We start from the raw sequence: 23,371 nt of genomic DNA, 5'->3' as shown, positions 1-23,371 counted from the left end.
ACAGATCATTATCCTGTTGGCAGACTGCCCTATGCAAGGTTTGGTGTAATTTCGGGATTAATTGTTGTGAACCTCACTGATTGGATTTCTTTTCCTTTGAGTGACTCACAGCATCATGGATTTTATTCTACCTTTCTCCTTCCAGTTTCAGCAAAGTCACCCCACATTGCTGGGATGATGAATATTGTTCTCGGCTTTCACTGTGAAGAACTGATAAAGCTTAATTACGTATTTCCGTAAGTGCCACCTCTGTCCTTAGCTATTGGCAGTCCGCCCAGCCAGACTGGCTTCTGCACGTCTCAATAAGAGGTAGTTCAGCCTTCTTATGCGTTGCTGAGGAATACTTCACAGCTTAGGACTTCAGGGATGCCTGCCATGTGGTCAGGTGCCTTAAAATTTGGAAGAGTTGAAAGTGGCGACTCTTAAAAATCCGTCATTGAGTGTGGCTTCTGGAATTTCTTTGTCTTTGAAAACTGTTTATCAGCACAGTATTGTCTCTTTCTTTTTGAGTGCTCCACAGGAAGTGCCATCTTATCTCCAAAGCTCCACAGTGTATCTGATCGTTTGTACAGCATGCAACATGAAGAATCTGAATTTGCTTCCTCCAGCGATGAGCTTATACACTGAAGTACGATGAACATGGAGTGTGTTTGCTTGAATAGCTGCTAAAGATATTAATAGTCTCAAAAAACATCCTGGAAATTCTTTTCAGTCCATTCTTAGTACTCGTTGACCTCAAACTGGCAAGCACATGAAAAAATGTTGGGAGGGGAAGCATGGATTAATACAAGAAAATAGAAACCACATGATGGAGGAAAGAAAGATCAACAAGACAGTATTACGGAGACAGAGGGCTCCTTCTCACTTCTCATCCCACCTCCTGCCCTCCTCAGCATTTTTGATGAGGAATTTCTCTTTTCTAACTGTTCTTCTTTCTCATTCCTGTAAAAGTCAAGTCTATAGCTTTTCTCTCTCCAAATAATGCAGCAGAAATCTCATTTTTTACTATTATTAATTATTGTTGCTGTTACTAAAAGGAAGGCCTGCGTAGGAGTGTGTGTTGGGCACCTTGAAGAGCTCTTGGAGTACAACAGGAGCTGTAACTGGGCTTGATCAGCTATTAGCAACTTCCTACATGTTTCTTTGTGGCCTTTAAAGCCCCCTCTTTTCTCAAATATGCAGTACCAAAGCATTCAGGAGCTGCAAAGCAGCATGGCTACACCACATCTGAGAGTCTTCATTCTCTCTGGATCTCTTTGTAGTGAGCAGCTGGTGATACCTTCTTGACAGCTGTTTCTCTGCCCATGGTCCCCAGACTCTTGGGTATCTGCAGATCACTGCCAAAAAAAAAAATCAAGAAAAGTTGCTGTTGAAAGCCAATCTACATGTTATATGACAATATAGTTGTATAGATTCTCTTATTATTAATGTTCTCTTAAAAAGAACATTGAAATATTTTTGGAGGCCCATACATTGGAAACCGCTGGGTGGAATATTTTGTATGTAGAGATGCTGTCAATTGCTGAATGCTCTCAGCTCCTACTGTCATTTTAACCTGCTGACTGGGGATAGCAGGTAGATACCTGTTCAAGGCAGAAGTATCTGATCATTTGTGCTGTTCTGACATCTCTCATCCCCTCCATTTTGGTGTGTCAGACAGCTTGGGGGGACTTGGGATCACCTTGTCATCTTGAAGGACTGGGCCTAAATAGAGGCACATTGCATTTAATCCCATCAGTAGACTCTGCAGCATTGTTCTGCTTTATGAATGCTGCACATTTGTACTATAATTGAAAAGTAATAATGATAGCTTAACTAATAAAGAGGGGATTCCAAAACACTTTTTTTTTTCATAACTCAACCTTTAATTCTTATATGGCTTGCTGTCAAATCTTTGAAAGCCAAAGATTATTATTTGTCTGCTATTATAAATTGCATGTTAGAAGTCTAATATATATTTTGCTCCATGTGTACCACAGAACTAACGGTGCTACAGAAAAATTGCTTTTGAAAGTTCTCATGCATTGTACAACTGCTGGGAATTTGTTGTCCATGATTATAAAGCAGGTAGAAATAACTGAGCATTAATTTAGGATGCAGTCTTCTGGCTTTGCATTAGAGAGGAAAGTATAGCCCTTATCTAATAGAAGAATGGGCAGCTGAGCTGCTACCACCACATTACATGACATATACATACAACGCTTGCCAAGAAGTGATAAAACTCCCCAGCCCTCTGTGCAACCCTCATTTCTTTTCAGTACTGCTGTCTTTTATTAGTGAATAGATCCAACTAGCATTAGTAATTTCCTCCTACTAGTCTGTAGGTGCATCTTTAAACAAACAGTGGAGCTCTTACTGACCTCAGCTTATCGCAATTTCCTTCTTGCTGTTAGATTTACGAGTTGGCTGATGCAGAAGGACAGTAATGGCAGTTTTGATACTGCACTTTGTTCCTCACATATTTCAATAGTTGCACTTGATAGTATGTTGCTTAAAAGATGTATGACTCTTACAGTTTGAGAAACACCTTTTATCCTGTGTTATCTTCATTATATCCCCTCAGGGAAACACAACAAACACACCCTGCCACCTCTTCCATTTTGTCTTCAGCATTTGATAGTAATGCATGTGTCATTACTATGATTGCTTTTGTTACCAATCTATAGCAGTTCATAGGCAGTGTACTTTTATATGTTCTTGACCTACAAGGAAGCTTTATCATAGCGATATTGTTTATTTTCTCATGTGGCCCAAAGATGAACCTCCTAGGGTGTTCACTGATCAGTACTGACAGACTGGTCTTTCTGGAAAAATATTGCTTTGAGCTCACCTACTTACAAACAAAGCAATGAAATAAATAGAATAGTCAATGGAAAAGGTACCCATTTAAGTTAGTTTCATGATTCTTTTTTCCGTAATCCAGTTTACTTCTTACACTGTCTTAAACAAGTGACAATAAAACAACTTCTTGTCTTCTGCCGACTTACATTTTAGCAGAAAGCCTGAGGTATGGTCTTTATAATAAATTCTTGCTCATTCGTATATTTTCTAATATATCAAACAAGCTAACTAAAAAACCAACAGGTCCAGACCACTGGTGATCCCAAGAGCACTCAGTGGTTGAATATGAAGAGGATAGTGACATCTCACTCACTTAACTCCTTTCCCAGAATTTAGAGCAAGGAACTTGTATCCTGACAGCCCTGTGGTCAGCTTGGTTCCCCTGCTGGAAAACAAACATAAAGGAAAAAAAAGGGACATAGGATTAGATACTAGTAGTTCCTTCAGCTCTGAATTTTGCTCATTTCTGAAGTGAGCACAAATGAAAAGATGCACAAGAGATACTTTTCTGAGGATTGGTTTACTTTCAAAGAAAGTCATGTTACTGGCCTCAGTCATTTTAGCTTGTACTAGCAACCCCAACCTAGTGATGTGAGAATGTATTTTTCTTTTTTCAACTTTTTTGGATAAATCAAATGGCTCTACTGAAGACTAATTTTCCTTTTAAAAGATAATTAACTGCTTTTTCCCACTGGCTTTTCAGTGCCACTGATGTCATCGTGGAATTGTGCTGATGCTGTGGGCAGAAATCTTAAGAAATTGCCCCGAATGTTGTTACTGGAGAAGAGTGGAGATGGAAGGAAACTGTCTGAGCATATGTGGGTTCTGCATTGCTGTATATGATCTGACTTCATTTGCTCTGATTTTCCCCTGAATGGTGGTTGTAGATGTTATGTTTGCGATCACCAGGCAGTTTAATTCAAAAACGGTTGAAGATAGCAGGTCTCCAACCCTCAGTTTTGCTTTGCTTTGGATCTCAGCATTTGTCCTATTTCCAAGAAGGCAGTTACAGCTTACAATGCTGAAGTCCTTTTTTTCTTTTAAAAAATAAATATTATTTGACAATGACTTGTGATCTTGATGGGCTTCCTCACGGTTCGTCTCCTTGCTGAAAGACAATAAATGATCGCAGCAGAAATGTTGGACACACAGCAGAATTTTATAAACATGTCAGTTGTCTAGGCATGGCTAAGAGATGCTTTGGATTCTTTCGTTATAAATTTCAAAACTGATATCCATAAAGGTCGTGGATCTATTCGCTAATTGAGATTTAGATATCTCAGCACTATAATTGTATCGGAAAGAAAACTGATAAAGATGTTCTAAAGGGCCCATACTCAGACATTTGTCATAGTCATGGACTAAGTTTGTGTTAAAAAAAGAGACCTTAAATAACATCTAGTTCCAACTCCACTGCTATGGGCAATGACAGCTTACGCTAGACTAGGCTGCTGGAAGCTCCATCCAACCTAGGCTTGAACACTTCCAGGGATGGGGCATCCACAACATCTCTGGGCATTCATCTTTATGCCACGAAATGTTTGAAGGATGCATTAGATCCCATTCATTCAATGAAATTAAAAAAAAAAAAATCCTCTGCATGTTTAGACAATTACAATTGCTTCTATTTATTTAGATCTCTTGCTTCTTCATTTCTAAATCTGTTACCTTCGTTCCTTTGCTTTTCTTGCTACACATGTAAAACTTTCACATAACTGGCAACTTATTTTTATTGAATCTTGGGTCCTGATATAAGACTTGGACAGTGTTTACAGCAGGGAAATCCAAAAGGACTTTGCTGGCTTCACTGGACCAATTGAGATTAAGAAACTTCAAATAAATTGCATGCAAATGCAGTTTGAGCAGAGCCACATGCTGATAAATGTGTAGAGAAAGGATTGTCTTAGCATCCCACCTTCTAGGACTTCTGAAGATAGAAAATATTTTAAACAATTAGACCCTCTTCAATTAGTTTCAGTTACAAAAGTGAATCATATGTACATTGTAAATAAATAAAAAAGCCAAGATTCAACAGAACTCCCTAAAGGTGGCACTTTATATGTGTAAGCAGTACTATTGGATTTGGGGGATTTATTCTGTAAGCTTAACCTTGCTGTTCTTTGGGCAAGGAGATTCTACCTGCATCAGGGAGTTCAGCGCATGGCAGCTGTGTTAGATTTGTTTCTGTGCTGTTACGTGAACTGTGCAGACAACAAGTATGTACTTATCCAAATGCACATCTGCTCTGGAAAATATGTGAATTAACTGTATTGATTTCAAGAGACAATGTCGGGCAGCACACGAGAATTTTCATTACAGTAATGTTTTGCTAACTCATGGTGAGGTTGTAAGATTCAATTTGCCTTTCAAGCAGCCTCTACAATTTCAAACTCCAGTTTCATTTGTTTCTTCCTTTTCTCACTTGCTCTTATCAATAAAGAGCATGGAGGCCAAATTTTGCTTGCATTCCATATTGCCATTGAGAACAAGGAAACCCAAATGAGATGAACTGTTGAATCAGGGAGTTCTCTGAAAGTACATGTGTATCTGAGCAATGTGAGGGTTGTCTAAACATAAATAACATAAATATTTGATATATCTGACCTGATTCAATCGCAATAGCAATCTCTTAGATGACCTCAACCTTCAAGCAGAGGGGCCCAAGTGTCTATGTGGCTTTATGTGACCTTGTATGATGATTGGAGTACCAAAAATCATGGACAAGTTTATGCCTGCAAATTGTATTTAGAGTTACATGTTCTTGTTTCTTATTTCAAATATTTTTCACATGCAAAGTTTAAACTTCTGGTTCCTGTTAACCCCAGCCATCTTCACCGAATTGGGCAAGGGGTCCTTGCTCTGGTAATAATGAGGGAACATTGGGCAAGAGAGCAGCAGTGACCTTTCAGACCAGCCTGGGAAAGGCAACTTCTTTCATCAGCACTGCAGGACTTGGAAGAGGATATGTGCCTCCATCCAAACTAACACTTCTGCTGTACGCTAACGAGCCAGTGGTAATTATGGTGCTGTGAGCAAAGACCTTTTAATTTGAGAGGAGAGCCAGTATGTTTCTGAAAGAAGGAGGTCAGTGAGGCTTTGACCTGAAATATCTTGCTGTCCCTTGTGTGGTGCACCAGGAGCCGCAGGTCATGTCCAGGGCACACTGAAATCCCCTGTGCTGTTCACACACTGCTTCAGTTACTCTGATTGCATGTTTGTAGAATATTTAGAGCTGATTTCATGCAATGACTGCTCACAGTCTGTGCATGCTGCTAGCTCACTTTTTTTTTCCCTTCTGGAATTTTCTAATTGTGCATTCAAGCTACTCTTTTCCCTGTAATATCCATATGAAGGCTTGTGGGAGGAATTGGCATTCACTCTGAAAAACACTGATGTTCAATTTAAACAGGTGTGAGGCAAACCCATCTAAAGAAATTATAAAGCTTAAAGGTGTCTTCACTCCCCATTTGTGATTTATGTCATTCCGTGCAATGAAAATACATTGTTGAGTCTCAACTGCCTTCAGGAATATTCTCCATTTGAAAATGCTTCAGAGATGACTGAGTATTGTGTAAGCAGAAGTTGAAGAGCAATAAATAGCACCTTTTAGAAACTGCTGGAAAGACTGATATGAAAAAGTCTTGGTTTCTTTCAGACTGTAAACAAGAAGCAATAAATTAGCTGGACTGATCTCAGCAATATGAAACAGATTACGCTCTGTCAATCAGAGTAAGACTTGGTGTTGTCTGTGACTGGTCTTTGAAAGAACAGTTTTAGAAAAGATAGCAGCACCGCAGGAGATGCACAGCACTGCCCATGGAGAAAGCTATGTATTGCCTCTTAAAATACACACTGAGAGTTAGTAAAGGCAGGAAATATGCAAGATAAAAGTTCTTTGGTGGAGTAAATGGTCACAGAGAAGCTTTTATATTAATCAACAACTTTAAAAACTATTCATTTCTGACTGAATCAATAGTGATATACCAATTAAAAAGCTTGAATTGAAAAAAAAAATACAATGCTAGACAAATTGTTAGCAGCAAATGTAATGGCCAAGGAAATTATTTAAACCATTCTAGCCAAAGAGACAGAATAATGAGACCTTTATTCTCATTAATGAAGGATGCAGAAGAAATATCAAGTAATTGGTAGTTAGTAAACAAAGTTCTCTAAACAGGAACTGCCAATAAAATAACACGCTTCTATTTTTGCTCATAGGAAACATTGACAAATGATGAATTGGGTGACTCAAACCCATGAGATCTTGTAAAGATAATAAGAACTTTAATTACTTTTTGTTATTTGAGGTCTTTTGTATATCTCAGGTTTTTGTAGCCAAAGGTCTTGAAGGTTACCCTAGAGAAGAAAGGAAATAAGAAAAGAATAAAAAAGAGAATAAGCAGAGTTTTTCCTGTGAACCCTGGAACTGAGTCTTCAGGAAAGTCATCAAAAAATATGAAGCTTTTGTTTTAAAACTACAAACACTAGCAGTAATTATGGTACTTGAGCCAGCTGAAGGAAGCAGTGCTGATGGCAGGCCAGCTTACATGAATGACATATAATACGTTTGAATAGATAGGCAGCACAGTAACTATCCTAAACACTGCCTAGGCTGTGGAAGGCAAAAATCAGTGGTCTTGCCTCCTTTATCCATAGATATGCATGTATATAATTGTGTGTAACATATATAGCATAGATAGAACTTATATAGATATATACAGTAGGTTGCTCTGAAAGTAATGCCTCCTGTTTATTTCCGTGGAAACTACAACAGATCTAAGGAGCACAATAACAGTATTAAATGTGCAAATTCTCATCTACAAAGCACTGGTAATAAAATAGTCTGGGGAAAACCATACTCGCACCCTGTCAGCCCTGAGGACAAGAATTTCAGTAGATGGAGGAGAAGAAACTGAGCGTTGCAGACAGCAGGAGTGGAATGAAATCACCATCTTTTTGGTAGGAGTATTAGGATCTGAAAGACCTATTTTAAGTTTGTAGTGACAACTATGTTGACAACCTTCATCTTCACAAATTTTGAATGTTCTCCAGTTTTTTGAGTGAAATTTTTTCAGGATATAAAATTTTGGTTATAAAGAAAAACAGTTAAAGTCCACTGCACTGTCTTACCTGTACGATAGGCACTGGTATGTGCCTGCTTCTTTGGTTGCTCACAATAGCCCAGCTCTTCCCCACAATGATGATGTCACATTTGCCCCCAAGACCTCCAGCATCACTGGAGAAACCCATCTCCCAGGACACCCACACCACCACAGCATATTTCTGTACATGAATCCATCTCCACAGCACTTCAGCGCTTGTCAGATTAGAGCAGGAGGGCAGAGGAGACAGTTGGAGGAATCTGTTGTAGAGGGAAGGAGATACACAGGCTTATGTTGCTAGCAGACTGCATCCCACTTGTTTGTTGCTTCTGCACCCAGCATTTCCCTGCGGGATCAGAATGACTGTGACTGCGGTAACAGCTGTGACATGTAGGATCTGCAGGCCCCTCAGGCAAGTTTAGCCTCTAAAGCAGACAAAAATCAGAATGGATATGTGCTGCAAGGAGTGAAAAAATATTCAGCTTATGAAGAATACTAGAAGGAAAGAAATTCTGTCTTAACATTTTTGGCTGTGTTGGTTTTAATGTTTGATAGCTCTTGTTTTCCATATGAATTGAGCTACTTGTATAACTTTCCGTGCTCTGCACAGAAGAGGTACTTACAGCAAAGCAATTTCAAGTTTTCAAAGTTATTTGATATCTCTCGACACTTTACTTAATAACTGCTTCAAATGACCCAAGGGTGAAGTCACTATCAGCACTACTACAACAGCTATAATGGCACACTACTGTCACCTTAATGGCTTTATGTAATGCTAAGTTTAATGAAAAATGTGCCACTTCAGTGAGGCCAAAGATACCAGAAAATCGGGTTTGGGAAATAACAGAGCTACTGTGGAAATGTCATCTCCTTGGTGGCTGAAGAAATTCATTTAATAAAGTTATAAAAATCCTCATAAATGTTCGACAGTTTTATGTAAATGCAATAAACCAAAGGCATAGGGAGAAGAAGTGAAACTCATTTTGCATTCATGATGCACATCAAAATTATAATGCAGATGAGGACAAAATGACCTATAAATGTTAAGCATGTGGTTTAATATATGAAATGGCAGCAGTAGCCCTGCTGGGTGGAAAAGCATGGTGTTGTGACATGAAGGGCAGCACGGTGTGCACAGCACTGGGTCAGGTGCTGCAAGGGCAATGTACAGTTCTCCTTCCTCCTAACTAAGTGTTGTCTTTGTGGGTCTAATCCCACAAAAGCAAAAAATGAGGTGTATGTGTGACTGTAATTCTTGGAAGCTTAACATCAGTAAGAGCATGCTTCCTTCTACTGAATGCTTTTATTGCCTAAAGGCGTGAAGCTGACCCTGTGCTGAAAGCCAGCATAAGATCTTGATTTGTGATTCTGTGACCTTCTAGGACTGTAGATGCCTTCAGGGTGAAAGCTGCAGACTTCTTATCTTTGGCCTAATTAGAGTTCAAATGAGTGTGCAGATGGCATGTCCTCGCCCCATAAAAACAACAGGATGGAAAGCAATGAAGTGTCCCACAGCTGGACAGAGGGGTGGGTGATGCCCTTCAGACATGCTGCCTACAGACCTGTGCACACCAAGTCCACCATAGCACAACCGGGTCTCCAGCATCAGCACTGAGTGTGGCTGGTGCTGTTCAGAATGTAAGTCTACAGCAGTCTGACTTCTGTCTGTAGTACAAGTCTAAGTACAGAGAATTTCCTAATGGAGAACCTCTGCCATGGATTTTAATGTCAGAACTGGGCCCTTGGGGACACTGAAGCAGGATGTGGAGGTTTGAAGTGGCTAACAGTGTGGCAGCCCCAGCTTTCTGCTTTGCTGCTGGCGTATGGACAGCTGGACGTACTCCTGAGCTGCCTATGAGCAACTTTGCTGCACTGCTCTCCAGGCCATGCTAGGCAGCAGTTACAGGGTGAGTGTCTCCAACAACCCCAGCAACCCTGTAACTGGGACTGCCCACATGTCACAGGCCTGGAACCAGTCGCCATTTATTAAAGCTCACTCTTCAGCACAGGAGGTGTTTGGGCTTTGCTATTTGCATAGTTTGCTTTCTCTCCCGCTAGAGATCTTTGTCATTCCCATTATCACACATCATTTCTGAGCAATAATTCCTGAGAGTAAAACAGTAAAATTAGACCATAGCAGAACAGGTTAAAGGACGTCAAAGGAAGGGAACAGAAACAGATTTGATGCTGTCACATCAACAAGCCTGCCAGATTTCCAGGTTAAGAGCTGGAGAGTGTGTTAGAATGACTCATTGTCATAGTTTCAACTCTGGGGAGGTTTGCAGCTGGTTAGGTAAGTACACTGAGCAAAGAAGAAAATGTTGAATGAAGAAGAAATATATGCCAAAGGCATACTAGCTTTGATAGCTCATTCCCATGCTGAAATTTAGACAAAGGGCTGCTAGGGAATTCTGTTTCTTAATGTCTAGAGCCTGTTTCAGATCATGTTCAATTAGATGTGCAGATTGCTACAAGCTCCAGTATGCTTGTATACTGCACAAGCACACGGGGGAAAAAAAGAACAACAAAAAACTTGTCTTTAAAATATGATGGTAAAACAGATCATTGATGCTGTTCTTGAGCACATAGCAATTCTGTATTAAATTAATTTATTCGTCAAAAGAGTGGTCAGGCACTGGAATGCATTGTCCAGGGAAGTGGTTGAGTCACTGTCCCTGGAGGTGTTCAAGAAACGTTTAGACATCATACTAAGAGACATGATTTTATGGGGAAATACTGGTAGTAGGTGGGCAGTTGAATGAGATGATTTTGGAGGTCATTTCCAACCTTGATGATTCTATGATATGTTCCTTTAAGGCATGTAGCAAATCATATTCTAAATTCCAGTATTTCTCTTGCTAATGAGATTTCTAACCCTATTGACCATTGAACACAGGATGATTTGACATGTTCAAGATTTCAGCAGAATTTACCTATGGCCTGATGTCCAGAGTACCTTTTTGGGAAGGAAGAGATGTGAGACTGCACACTCAAAGTTAGGATGACCGTAGTCCTCAAGTCCCTCTGGTCGTGACATCACTGTATACACAGCTGTGCTCTCTTGTGGAAACGCTTTTCCTATCAGGAGGCTGAGCCATGAGTTGGACCTCAGGTACCCTGAGATGTCCAGGACATGCTGGACATTCAGACAGTGCACTGTGTTCGCTAACTCTGGCCTCAGGGAGATCTTTGCCAAGGCAAAGATTTATATGTGATTTATATGTGAAAGCATCTTTGAGTGAGTAGAAAGCCCAAGGATGGGTCAGGACGGTCCTTCATCACACCTTAATTTTCTTCTGATTGTCATTTTTTCTTATTTAGTGTTGCACTGTTTAATGTGGAGCAAGCAATTTCCTGTGTACTGCATAAGCGATAGGGATATGTGTTTGGGTACATGTGTCTGGATCAAATCCTCTGTCACTGTTTTCATAGAGCCCTATGTACTATTGGAAGGCCACATGGCCCATGTCAGGGAAACAGGGTCCAGCTAATGCAGAGAAGCAGCATTGTGTTGTGTTCAGCAACGGGCTGAAACAAATAGGATATCTCACACTGATGTGGGTGTGCACAGCTCAATGCCTATCCCAAACCCAGGCAGTTAGGTGGGTGTTTGGAGTTCGGTCAGAGACTTCAGTCCCACCCACCATGTAGACATACCCACTTCCATTTCCTTGGATCACTCTTCTCTGACTGCATTCAACTCTTAGTGTTGCAAAGCCAGAGTTGAAGGGCACTGCATGCTTTCTTGGGGTCTCACCTTTTGTAGTTCATATGTATCTCACTTAAGCCTGAAAATATGAAGTATGCTGGAAAGCTTCCAGTCTATGCAAAAATATGTCACAAGGTATTAGTAATATATGAGTGGCTTTCCTTTAAAGGAGTTCCACTGGTAGAGAAATAAACATTTTTTTCTTCAATTCTTAGATTTTAATCACCTATCAATTAACCAGGAAACAGAATGTCAGCATACCAGATGGTCTGATCATGAAATTATCATGGTGTTTTGTTTTGTTTTGTTTTTTAATTGTATTTCCTTATAGTTTGATTCATCTTCATCTCTGACCTAAAGCGGAAAATGCAAGAGTAATTGCTTGAAGTGAATATGGGTTTCTAGGTCAAACAGACCTTAGGGGCTGAAACTGCACATATGTATCTTATTTGTCCCAGCTGTTGAAGTCTGTTCTGTAACAACTATTTGTGTTCTGCTAGTGGCCATTAAGCAGGAAGATACTGAAGTGTAAGAAGTCCTGCAGAATTTATAGCCTACTTGTGGCTGCCATGCAATAAGCTAATGACATGAGGAAGAAAGGTGGGAGGAACAGCAGGGATAACAAAAACAGGATTGCGTGGTTATACAGATGATGTATGTGGGTAGACTGTGGTTCTGAATCACATGTGGAAGGGACACCACAGAAATCCAAAGAGCTGACACAGCACTGCTCAGGAAGGCTCCTGTGGAGAGCAGGGTCAGACACCCAGAGCAGGGACCTGGGGACATATCTCAAGAGAGCTGTAGGAAGCTGGCCATGGTTTCCCTGCCATGTATTGATGCTGTGAGAGACCTGGGAAGAAGGGAAGGCTTCTAAATCAAATAGCTTTCCATGAAGTCTTTTTTGGGGCCGCTACTGACATGAGAGGGAAAGGAGGCAGAGTAGTAAATGACCTTACATTTTTGGCTTGAGACTTGTGTTCCTGTTGCTGTGTTTATGGGCTGATGGTGTAACCTCAGTGTTGCCTTTTATGTGTGCCAAACGATTACCAGTGATGTATGCAGTTACTCATTCAGTGGAGATACTAGGATAGGAACAGTTTTATCTGCCTGTGCTATAGTGTATGAAATGACTGCTGCCAACTCATACTTCTAATGTTTTCCTTGAAGAGTTTTGTCAACATTTGCCTATGTAATGCTTGCATAAGGGTGGACTTATTTTGATGTATAGAGGTGTTTGAAACCCTAATCAGGAAGTCTTATATCCTTACATAATCCTTCACTTCCACAGAAAAGAGTTTTGTCAGACCAGGTTTTTTATGAAATGATGTACAGAGATATGTTATGAAACAAGGAGGAAGCAGAGGCGGGTCTTTGTAAAAACAGTACATCTTTGACTTTCTTTTTTTTTCTTTTTCTTTTTTTTTTTTCAGAAAGCTTACATCACATTTCCTTGTAAAGTAATGCAGCATTTTAAGAAGTTTGGCAGAAATGCCCAAACTGGGAACACAGTCAGAAGGGGTTGGAACTAATATCCATGAGTTTTCTCTCTCATTGGCAGCACACCTTCTAGTTTCTTTCTCTTTATTTGTCTGGGGAAAACAGTGATTGTTTAATAGCACTTTCTCCATAATAAACCCTAAAGCCCAAGTATTGCCTTTTTTCTCTCTCAAGGAAGGAAATGGTGTGTGCAGATGAGCACGACACAACTGTTCATGTTTAGCCTTCTCCAGATTTTACTGCACTTCTGGCTGAGAGTGGGGAGAAGCTGCTGCTCTTTGTCTTGCAAGCGAAGTGAGCACCTTTAAAAGGTGCTTGCATGCTTAGCAGACAGTTTACATTTCTCATTTGCTTTCATTATTAAAAATAAATAGCAGCAAAACACCAGGGGCCAGACTGCCTCCTTACATTTCAGAATTCAAATATACAAATGTGGTTTCTTCTCACTGCGAAGGAAGTAAAAAGAAGTTATGAGGAATTCACTTATTTTGCATCTTTTCCAAATACCTTACATGGGAATGTTATTTTTATACTCTTTAGAGACCTAAGGTGAACCCATCAGAATACCATGTATAGAAGAGTTAAAAGTTAGCAAAAGGAGTGTCATGCCTGATGGTCAGCGCTGTGCCACCGGAACAGGCTGTGGGCTGTAATGAGCCCCAGCCCATTACCAGGAGGTGCTTTTCAGTGCCCATGTTTAATTTCCATGCCTGAACTAACCCATCCACACACCAGACTAATTCCTGCTGCGCCTGACATTTCTGTTCTGAATGGGCTCCAGCATTCATGTGCCAGTTGGGAAGATACACAAATACACTTCAGCCCTGCAGGTCTGCTTCCTCTGAACTCGTGTTAGCAGGAGGGAAAGCCAAAAGGGGACTCAGAGGCAGCCCCACTGTGCTGAAACACTGCTGGGGCCACCAGGAGTCACAGCGTTAATGCTGAACACAATTGGTTCGAGTAAGTCTTATAACTGAACTACACCAGAAACTAAAATGGCTCATTATCAACAAAAGTACACTAGAAGTGCTGATCACTGCTCTTCTTTCTACATGAATTCATCTATGCAAGGGCTGCTCTCTGAGAGGCTTTGACTACAGTGTGAAATGACACCATTTTTAGCAGAGTTCTACAGCATTTGAAGAAATCGATGTTAATTGGCCACAGTGCATCTGGGCCACCTCCAGCACCTGTAAGGAGTAGCCAGAAGCGAGGAGCGAAATTCCTGGAGTGTGGCACAGGCACAGTCCTGGTGCTGCCTGCACCAGGAGCAGGTATTTCATAGACTCATACAATCACGGTTCTCAGATTGGAAGGGATCTCAAAGTTCATCTAGTTCCAACACCCTGCTGTGGGCAGGGTTGCCAGACACTAAGTCAGGAGCAGGTTTTCCACTCTGTCAGTGAAAAATTTCCCCTAGACATCTAAACTAATTATCCCTCCCTTTAGTTTAAAACCATCCCCACTTGTCCTATCACTATCTGCTCATGTAAAAAGTTGGTTTTGGAGCTGATATGGAGGGGCTAGGGTCCTAGAGATGAGATTGCTTCAGGGCATTATTAATTATAAAAACTGAAATCTCTGGCGTAGCAGGAGGTCAGAATAAAGTGCACTCTCTTGAGGGAAGGACACGATAATGCAGAACTTCTGAATGTCTCTCATCAGCCTAAGAAGGATTTAATTTTAAGATTGCCTGCAGTTAAACGACTAGCTTAAGAGGAGCTGCGCAGAGAGAGAAATATAGGCTGCTTTATTACTTAAACTTCCAGACTGTTGCACATATTGTGAGGCTAATTGCAAATGCTGCTTCATTTTCGTACCATTAATGCACAAGACTAGAGGGTGAGCAATTATTTCCCATCCCTTGTTCCATATCTTCAGGCTGTGTTTCTGAACAAGCCTCTCCACCCCTCCAGCAGTTTGTGCATTTAGCTGGTGAATGTCAAGAGAACAGTTGGTGCGAGGCAAGTGGTGTAAGTCCTATTTGAGATCCTTCTCTGAGGAAAGGACTGCAAATGCTCTGGGCAGGGACTGAGCAGCAATATGTCTGCAAGGCTGAGCACAGAGGGGCACCTGTTCTCCCAGGGCCTTCAGGTGTGAGAGAGGCTGCAGTCATCACAATGCTCTTCCTTTCCTGTGCTCTAGTGTAAAGGAAAACAGGAATGGATAATGAAGATCAATGGGGCAAAAAATTGAGAGGTAGACTGAAAGGAGGGAGAGGCTGGAAGAGAATGACATGCGGCGAAGACAACAAATAGGAATAGAAGGGATTTGCATGTGGAAAGGAGAGAGACTGAAGCAATAGCACAGTGTGAAAAGGAAAAGGAGAAGAAAAGAAAAGAAAAAAGAAAAGAAAAGAAAAGAAAAGAAAAGAAAAGAAAAGAAAAGAAAAGAAAAGAAAAGAAAAGAAAAGAAAAGAAAAGAAAAGAAAAGAAAAGAAAAGAAAAGAAAAGAGAACACTAGAAGTGGAAAATATCAGATGAAGTAAACAGACAATGAAATGGTTCATGAGGGAAAGAGGAAAAGAGAGAGTGAAGGGAACAGTGCGTATTGATAGCTGAGCTCTCAGGAAAATGCAAATGATGGTGTTTAAGAAATCTTCCTGTGTTGCTTGGAATTAGGATGCTTCTGGCTTTGCTGCAGGATTGAGAGTGAAAGCCAATCCTCTTTGATCTGCTCCAGTGGTGCAGAATGACTCTAAGGGAATGTATCAATTAAGAAAATATTGAAATTGCTAGTACAGCGTTTTACATATCTTAGGTCAGACCAAAAGCAGGGTACATTGGAATATAAATGAACTGATGAACTGGCACTATAATAATCCACTGAGCTTTTTATGGTAAAGAGTAGGAAAAGGCAAGGTTTTGACTGTTCTGTGGGTCTTAATGATGACCACTGTGTAAAAAAGCACTATGCTTTGATTGCCGGGGCTCACACAGTAGCAGTTCAAAGCAGCACTTCACGAGCTTGGTAACCTCTTTCCTCATGAAAATGTATGTCAGACTCCAACCAGTTAATTTCTTTAGGGCACAAGCTAAAGACCAGAAGCCACAGTGTGAAATGTCAGCTATCAGACAAGGTTGCTCACAGCAGGAAAGCTGCAATGTTTGCAGGCTGTCTTGCATTATGATGACACAGACATTAAAGACAGCGGGGAGATGGGAGATGTAGAAAGGATTTTACTGGCCCAAACATTACTAGCACCTTCAGGCATGTTAACTTCCACAAAGCCTCATCAAGCAGCAGTTCCTAGTTCTTGCACAAGGCACTGTGGCACCCTTGCACCCTTCTGTTCCATCTTACAGCTGGGAAAAACAGAGGGTGGGCCAAGCACTGAGAAATGCAGATGCCTAATGGTGGGCTCCTGTCCTCATGCTTCTGTGCCTACAGAAGTGCTTCCCACTCTGTGCTGTTATTTACTTAAACAAGGTCACTTCAAAAGGACTTTTAACAAGGTTTTAGAAACAGAAAGCTCACCTTCTTTTCCCAAGCCCACGTAAGTCATGAATGATGATCCATAGTTACTCTATCACCTGCCTTCACCAAGCAAGAAATCATTTCATCTTCCTGCATCATCATCCTCTCATGAATAGGATCCCCACCACTGGCATCTCTATGGGATATATGGAGCATGTATAATACAGAACACTACATCTGTCGGAAGCAGAAAGGAGAGTAAGTAATGTACTGCGCTAGCACTGCAGCCTGTGGTAGATACACTGCTGCCTCCAGCCACATGCAAGCTTGCTTGCATTTTTTCTGGCCCCACATAGGAAGATTTCATTAAATAGTTTGATTAATGTTTCCTTTGTCTCTAGTGCAGATATGAAAAGTAGGTGAGGAGCCATTTCTTTGTTTGTTTGTTTTTACCACACCCAAGTAAGGATTGTAGGTATAAATTCTGTCTTGTGTTTTTCGTCTGATTCAAAAATGAATATAAAAAATCATCATGCACAGTAATATGCAGTAGTGTATTCTGATTTATTTTGCTGTTGAAATGAAATAGGGAAATGACACTCTCAGGGCAACGTGTTATCAGCCTTCAAGATTCCCAAGAGTAAATTATGTAAATCTCTGTTCAGTCAAAGTCAACAGTCTTGTAGAAGAGTCAAACAAGGGTAATTCCAGATGAATCAAGACACAGTAATATATGAGTATTCTGGCTGGAGAAACAGTCTGTCTTCCTTCCTGGTTGTAAGCATTGTGCTTTGGGCTTACAGAGATAGTTTAAAGGAAGGAAGGGATGTCTGGATAACCAGAAAAGCTGGGAAACAGTCCCAAAAAACTGGAAAAAAAAAAAGAACTTAATTTTGCTTTTAAGCTTTAATATCTTTATTTTTAACTATATATTTTTCAATGAAATGACATTTTTTTTTCCAAAGATGAAAAAAAACTTTTCTCAAAGTCTGAAAATAAAAGAAGCTGAGGAGAGTTTAGAGGGGCAATTGTGTTGCTGTTTTACTTTTCCAAACCAAAACAATTTGATAAAAACAAAACCATTAAGTGTATGTGCATACGCAAACTGATGGGTCTTGTGCAGGGAAGAAGTTTCAATTAAAACTTCTCCCCAAGCCAACTGATGGTTTATAGATAGGAGTGTTTGTAGCCTGGCTGGAACTTATGAAAGAGACTCATTAAGGTACAGGATGGAGACAGCGGAGGGAGGTTTCTCAATAGCTCATTGAGAGCAGTGACCCAACATGGGCAAGAGAAGGATGCAAACAAACAACAATAGAGGGTAGGATTAGGAACTTTTGGCCCATCTGTTTCCTGTAGGTGAATGCAAGAGCTGAGCAGCCTTCCTTGGAGTTAGCCACCTGTTACTCAGCATTGCAGAGGGCGGACAGTTTTCAGCATTGGTTAGGTAGCCAGGCATGTGGCTATCTACCACTGCTAAGGCTGTCATGCTGCTGCACTGCAGTGGGGTGTTCATTTCAAAAAGGGACTACCAACACCACCAATGATGCATCACATTTCTGAATGAAATACTGTCTGAAGAGAGATCCCCTTCTCCTTTAGGAATTGTCACTGGAGATGCCATTTCCTTGTGCTTTGTCTAGGAGAGATGAAAACCCCAATCTGGACTCAAAGTCAATGGTGTAGGGGAAGGAACTGCTCTGATCCTCCCCTTGTTGCAAGCAGCAAAGAAGAAAGAGGCATCATTATACACTGAGTAAGTTTTCTGGCTTGCATCTGCGCATTCATCCAGAGGGACTTTCATTCCTTTATTGTATTTATAGGTCCCCAGGCTTGAGAATATTGGCTTAAATGAGGCTAATGGTAACAGTTGAAGCTAAATCCCAACACCTGCTCTCATAAGCTGTAGCTGTCATCTCTGTTCAGCTGTTCTCCATCTTCCTTCACAACAGGCCTGTCTGTTGTAATCAACACAAATTCTCATTGGCTTCATTGGCCAGGTCAAGTCTCTCTAGCAAAAGCTCGGGGGTGGGAATACTGCATCACTGACGATGGAGGCAGGGGAAAACTTTAAAGTTTGACCATAATGTTTCATGCCACTGCACAATATTTGTTCTTTTATCTTCTCTTTTATCTCTTTTATTTATTTATTTATTTTTAATGCAGGTGGAGGTGCAGCCAGAATCTCTTGAAGGAGGCTCCTGTAATATTTGACTTAAGTCTCTTGTATCAATAGGAGGGAATGACCTTTCAACAATGACTCTTGTCTAGTTTCATTCTCATGGTCAATGAATCACACCACAAGCTTTGATCGACCGAGTGTGAAAATTACACCATAAGGTCGTCTGTCTCTTTGAAAAAGCAGCTGTTCTATTTTTTCTGTCTAATTGAGTTTGTCCTGCTGAAAAGGACAGAGTTTCTTTTATATTTCAAAGTGATGAGTTCTTTGCATGATTTCAGTGAATTTTGGGCAGGAGAGAGCCTGCTTCTGCTTATGGCTGCTTCATTCTCTAAGGAAATGTATCAGGCTGTTTTCATTATCCATGAAACATATCTGACACCAGGCTGCTTAGGGGCATTCCTGCACCCCATGATGTGTGGCACTGAGAGTGCTCTGCAGTCAAGCTATTGCTGCCAGGTAGCCTGGACTGCTGCGGAAGCAGCATTTGGAGTCCCCTAGTGTAAAGAACACCTGTACAAGAGATAGTTCTACTGTTCGTATTTCGCTGATTAAATGTGACTGGTTTTCGTGTTTCCTTGCAGCACCGTTCTAGGGAGAATGGAGGGGAAATGTAAATAGAACAAAAACCAAAACCAACCAAAAATAAACATCCAAAAATCCAAAAGCTGCTTGAAAGTCCTCTCTTTCCCTGTATGTTCAGCACAGCCTTGAGGATCCAGTTTATAGCAGGGAACAACAAGAGCTGAATCATAGCAATTTCTGACCACTCTAGCTATACTGAAGCAAACCCATTGATACAAGTGAAGTCAAGGAGAGGTTAAGACTGTGACTTAAACAGTTTTGAGATAGGGAAGCAAAACTCTTTCTTCTAGAGCAACAAAAGCAAAACAAGGTCAAATCCAGGAAATTTTTATTTAGCCTGTTAAAGGACAACAGTAGAGATTTAAGGAGAGCATTGGCTGCAGCTTCTTTAGGAAAGTGAATACTGTTTCCACTGAAGCTTACCATCCTCAGCTCCAACTACTCAGACACAAGGTTTCAGCCAGGTAAAACGTCCAGACTAAAAAGTGAACAGCCCCTAGAGTACAGAATAGGAGTAAAGGTTTATGTCTACACGCAGAGTAATGTGATGCCTGTCTGGAAGAAGTCTTGTTGTATTTCAGAGCAAAGCATTTCTTTGTCAATATTGGCCAACTATTCTGAGTAGCAGTATGGCTTAGTAGTGGGGGGACATGATGGAGAATGTTTAGGAGCCAGTCCTATTGTAAGAAGAGCTGATAGGTCCTTATTGAAGGGTACATCTACGCCATTCTGCCTCCTAAACAGGCAGCATAGAGCCCAGTATAGGTATAACCTTGGGAGATGAATTGCTAGGCCCTACTTTATTATTGTCCTTAGCTTAGATCATTGATGCTCAGATATAAAGGAAGTATAAGGTTTTTTAAAGAAAGTGCATAGGCTACTAATCCCATCCTTATGCCTGTAGCCACACCATCATTACTGAATTATTTAGAACCTTTTCATTGAGGGACTGATTGCTGTTATTGGATATTCTTTTACTAAAATAATCTGAACTCTGTTTCAAGTTCACTGCGTTGTTTGATAGCCAATAAACTCTGATGCTCATTAATAGCCAAAACCAGCCTGAGTTTTACTGAAAGGTGCATTAGCTCACATCCTGTTGTTTGGCTCTATGATTGCAAAACTAAAATGACTGAACACAATGTGGCAACATACATGCTTTTGTAGCTTTGCTGCCAACTGTTCTTGGCATAAAATGAGTTGACTCATTTTGAAAATGGGCCTCTGTTACTTAAAACTGGGACAGAATGCAAATGCTTGTCCTGCTGACCATCACTGACATCGTTATCGGTATTTTTTGTGGAAGAGTGATGCACACTCTCAGAAAGGATCTACAAGGGGTACGTTCTGTTAGGCTGATACATTACGATAAGATGAAATCACTCATCTCATCCAATAAATCTGTAGGTGAGTTTGTGAGAGTTTGTATTTAAAAAAACGTAATGCAGACTACGAGTGTTTTGGGAGGTCTGTTTGTGTAAACAATGTCTGGGTTGAGCTTGTTTTTTCTGGCAAGACAAATGCTCTGTACCCATTCTGTTGGTTCCTTGGGGATGTAAAATCCATTATCCTAACCTTGAAAATAACAGGTGTGAGGAGAGAGAAAGCGTGTGAGGGAGAGGAAGGGCAGTTTATATGGGAAGAGGGATTACTAATAAAATGTGCCATCCTGAAAAGACTTGCTCTGGTCACTGGATACATTGCTTTTCATTTCTTTGTAATCTTAGCTAAGTTATACGATGTGAGAGAACAGATCTACATTTTCCCACCCGGTTTTATGCAAAGAGGATGGTAGCTATTCAGTTTTTGACTGGTTTTCTTTCATTATTTCATGTCACAAAAGCCTAAAAGCGTAAGATGATACACAGAAGGTCTGTATTGGGACCTGCACTAAGTATTGGGTCTGAGATAGATATGGGATGCATTACCTCTCCATGCATAAAAGTCATGTAAAATCTATTTGGGAGGCATACAGCATCCCTTTCTTTCATAGAAAAGCTAAGTTTCTTAATATATTACTCTATTTAATATTATCCTGAGTGAGAAGAAAGGAAGTCAGAAATTACTATTTGTCATCATTCTGTGGCATCATTCTGCAGATGTTCAGCTAAATCATTCAAATGTTGAAAGAGATGTGGTCTTCATCATGACCAAATCTTCCCGGCACTGTCTGCGTGACTAGTCTGCATGATAGTAGTAGTCGTAGACAGTTTTCTGCTTCTATGAGAAATATTAAAAATAGAAGAAGAAAAAGAAAGGACCAGCTAAGGATCCAGATATAATTTAGATAAAATGAAAATTTGCTCATCACACTAGTTTCTTCCTAGATTCAAGACAGTTTTTGCCATATTCTGGAACTAGGATGACCTTGTAAATCTTTGCTACTCTTCAGCTTCCTCCTTTCCTCCCTTTTCCCCCTGCTCCATCATCCTATATGAGGAAGTCTTAGCCAAGCAGTGGCTTGGCACAAACTATTCTTAACATACAAGGTCTGAGAACTGAAAGTGGCAAATAGCCGGGCACTCATCCCTCTGGCTGGAGTAATCATGTGCTGCAGGACCTCAGGTAAGGTGTGACAGCCTTTAAAGGCACTAGTTTCCTAGACAGATTTTGGTAAGTGCTCCTCACTCAGCTGGCAACAAAGGAGATGTTGTTGGATGAGTCCCACACAGTCTGGGGCCATTTGTTACATGAAAATCTGTTATTTGGGTCTTCTGAATTCAATTTTTGTCTATTGCAATATGTTTTTGAAGACACACCTCTATTGTAGATCTTTCTGAACAGTGTCTGGGGGAGAATGGGACTCAGTAACTCGGGAGAATGCTTCCAGTCTCATGTCATGTGCAGAAAGTGACGAGGCAATAGACAAGGACAGGGATGGAGAATGAGAGAGAGAACCAAGTACCAGAAGCGCATTGGATGATCTCTCTTGGTTATCTGTGCTTTTGTGGTGATTTACTGAAATAAATACATCTAGTGAGGCTAAGCATATTGATGTTTAATACTTGGATGCCATACTGCCTGAGATTTGGCAGGTGTAAGTTACACTGCTTGTTCAAAAAGAGGAAGGCCTTGAGCAGGGACATTCATACCACACGGCATCTTACACATGGCTGCGCAGTGTGAGCACAGTAATAAATTCCTGGGGAATTCTAATTCAGTACGGAACCCAGGCTGCTTTTCACCAGGGTTGCAGAAGTATCAGTCTCAGCCACCTCGGAGTCACCCACCATCAGCCCTCCCAACATAAATGTGTGCCAGGTCTCCTGGAAGAGGCTTCCTTTGCTGCAGCTGAGTAACTCCTGAAAGGTGCAGAGTGCCCTGTGCTTGGCAAATATGTGGATGAAATCATTCTCTGTGCAGATTTGGAGAGCACAAGTGCAGCTCGTTGGATGACTCAGAGGTGTTGACACACTATGACAACAGGTTAAGATTGATCATGGTAGCTGTTTGCTCCATCTTTCTTGAGGGAGATTTGTCCCCAAAACAGGGGTAACAGGAAGGCTCATGATTCAGCTCCTCAACCTTCAGAGCTCACAGCCCAGCATGTTATGGGAAGCTGCTGCTGACCTGGGGTCATGCTTTTAAGCCATACTGTAAACTACAGCTGCTTAAGAGCTGATTCACATCCCTTACATCTCTTTATGCTGAAGCCTTCGAGAATATATTTGATGACCTTGCTCCATCTGCCATTGCTTGCAGGCCAACATGAAACCAGGAGTGAAGTTCAGCAGAGGCTGAAGAGGGTGCTCCACTTCACCATCCTTAGTGAAGATGTTTCTCTTGGTGTAACAACCCTTGTGACTGTCATTTGGATTGCTCTGTTATGACCTAAAGGCCTGATGGGAGAGCCTCGAAGTTCTGTGTGCTCTGAAGAGAACTTTTCTGTTAAATAGAAATGTAAGAAACGTTCACTCTATTCTTTGAAATTATAATCCAAGTCTTTATCTAGGCCTAGATGGGTTGGTCTATAGAAAAAAATGATCAGCTTGATTCTCTTCACAAGTTATAAAATCTGAGTTGTTGTGTAGGTGCAGA

Source organism: Meleagris gallopavo, chromosome 1 (genome assembly GCF_905368555.1).
Source record: "Meleagris gallopavo chromosome 1, MGAL_WU_HG_1.1, whole genome shotgun sequence".
NCBI classification, from domain to species: Eukaryota; Metazoa; Chordata; class Aves; order Galliformes; family Phasianidae; genus Meleagris; species Meleagris gallopavo.
Note: the sequence above shows the minus strand (reverse complement) of the source record.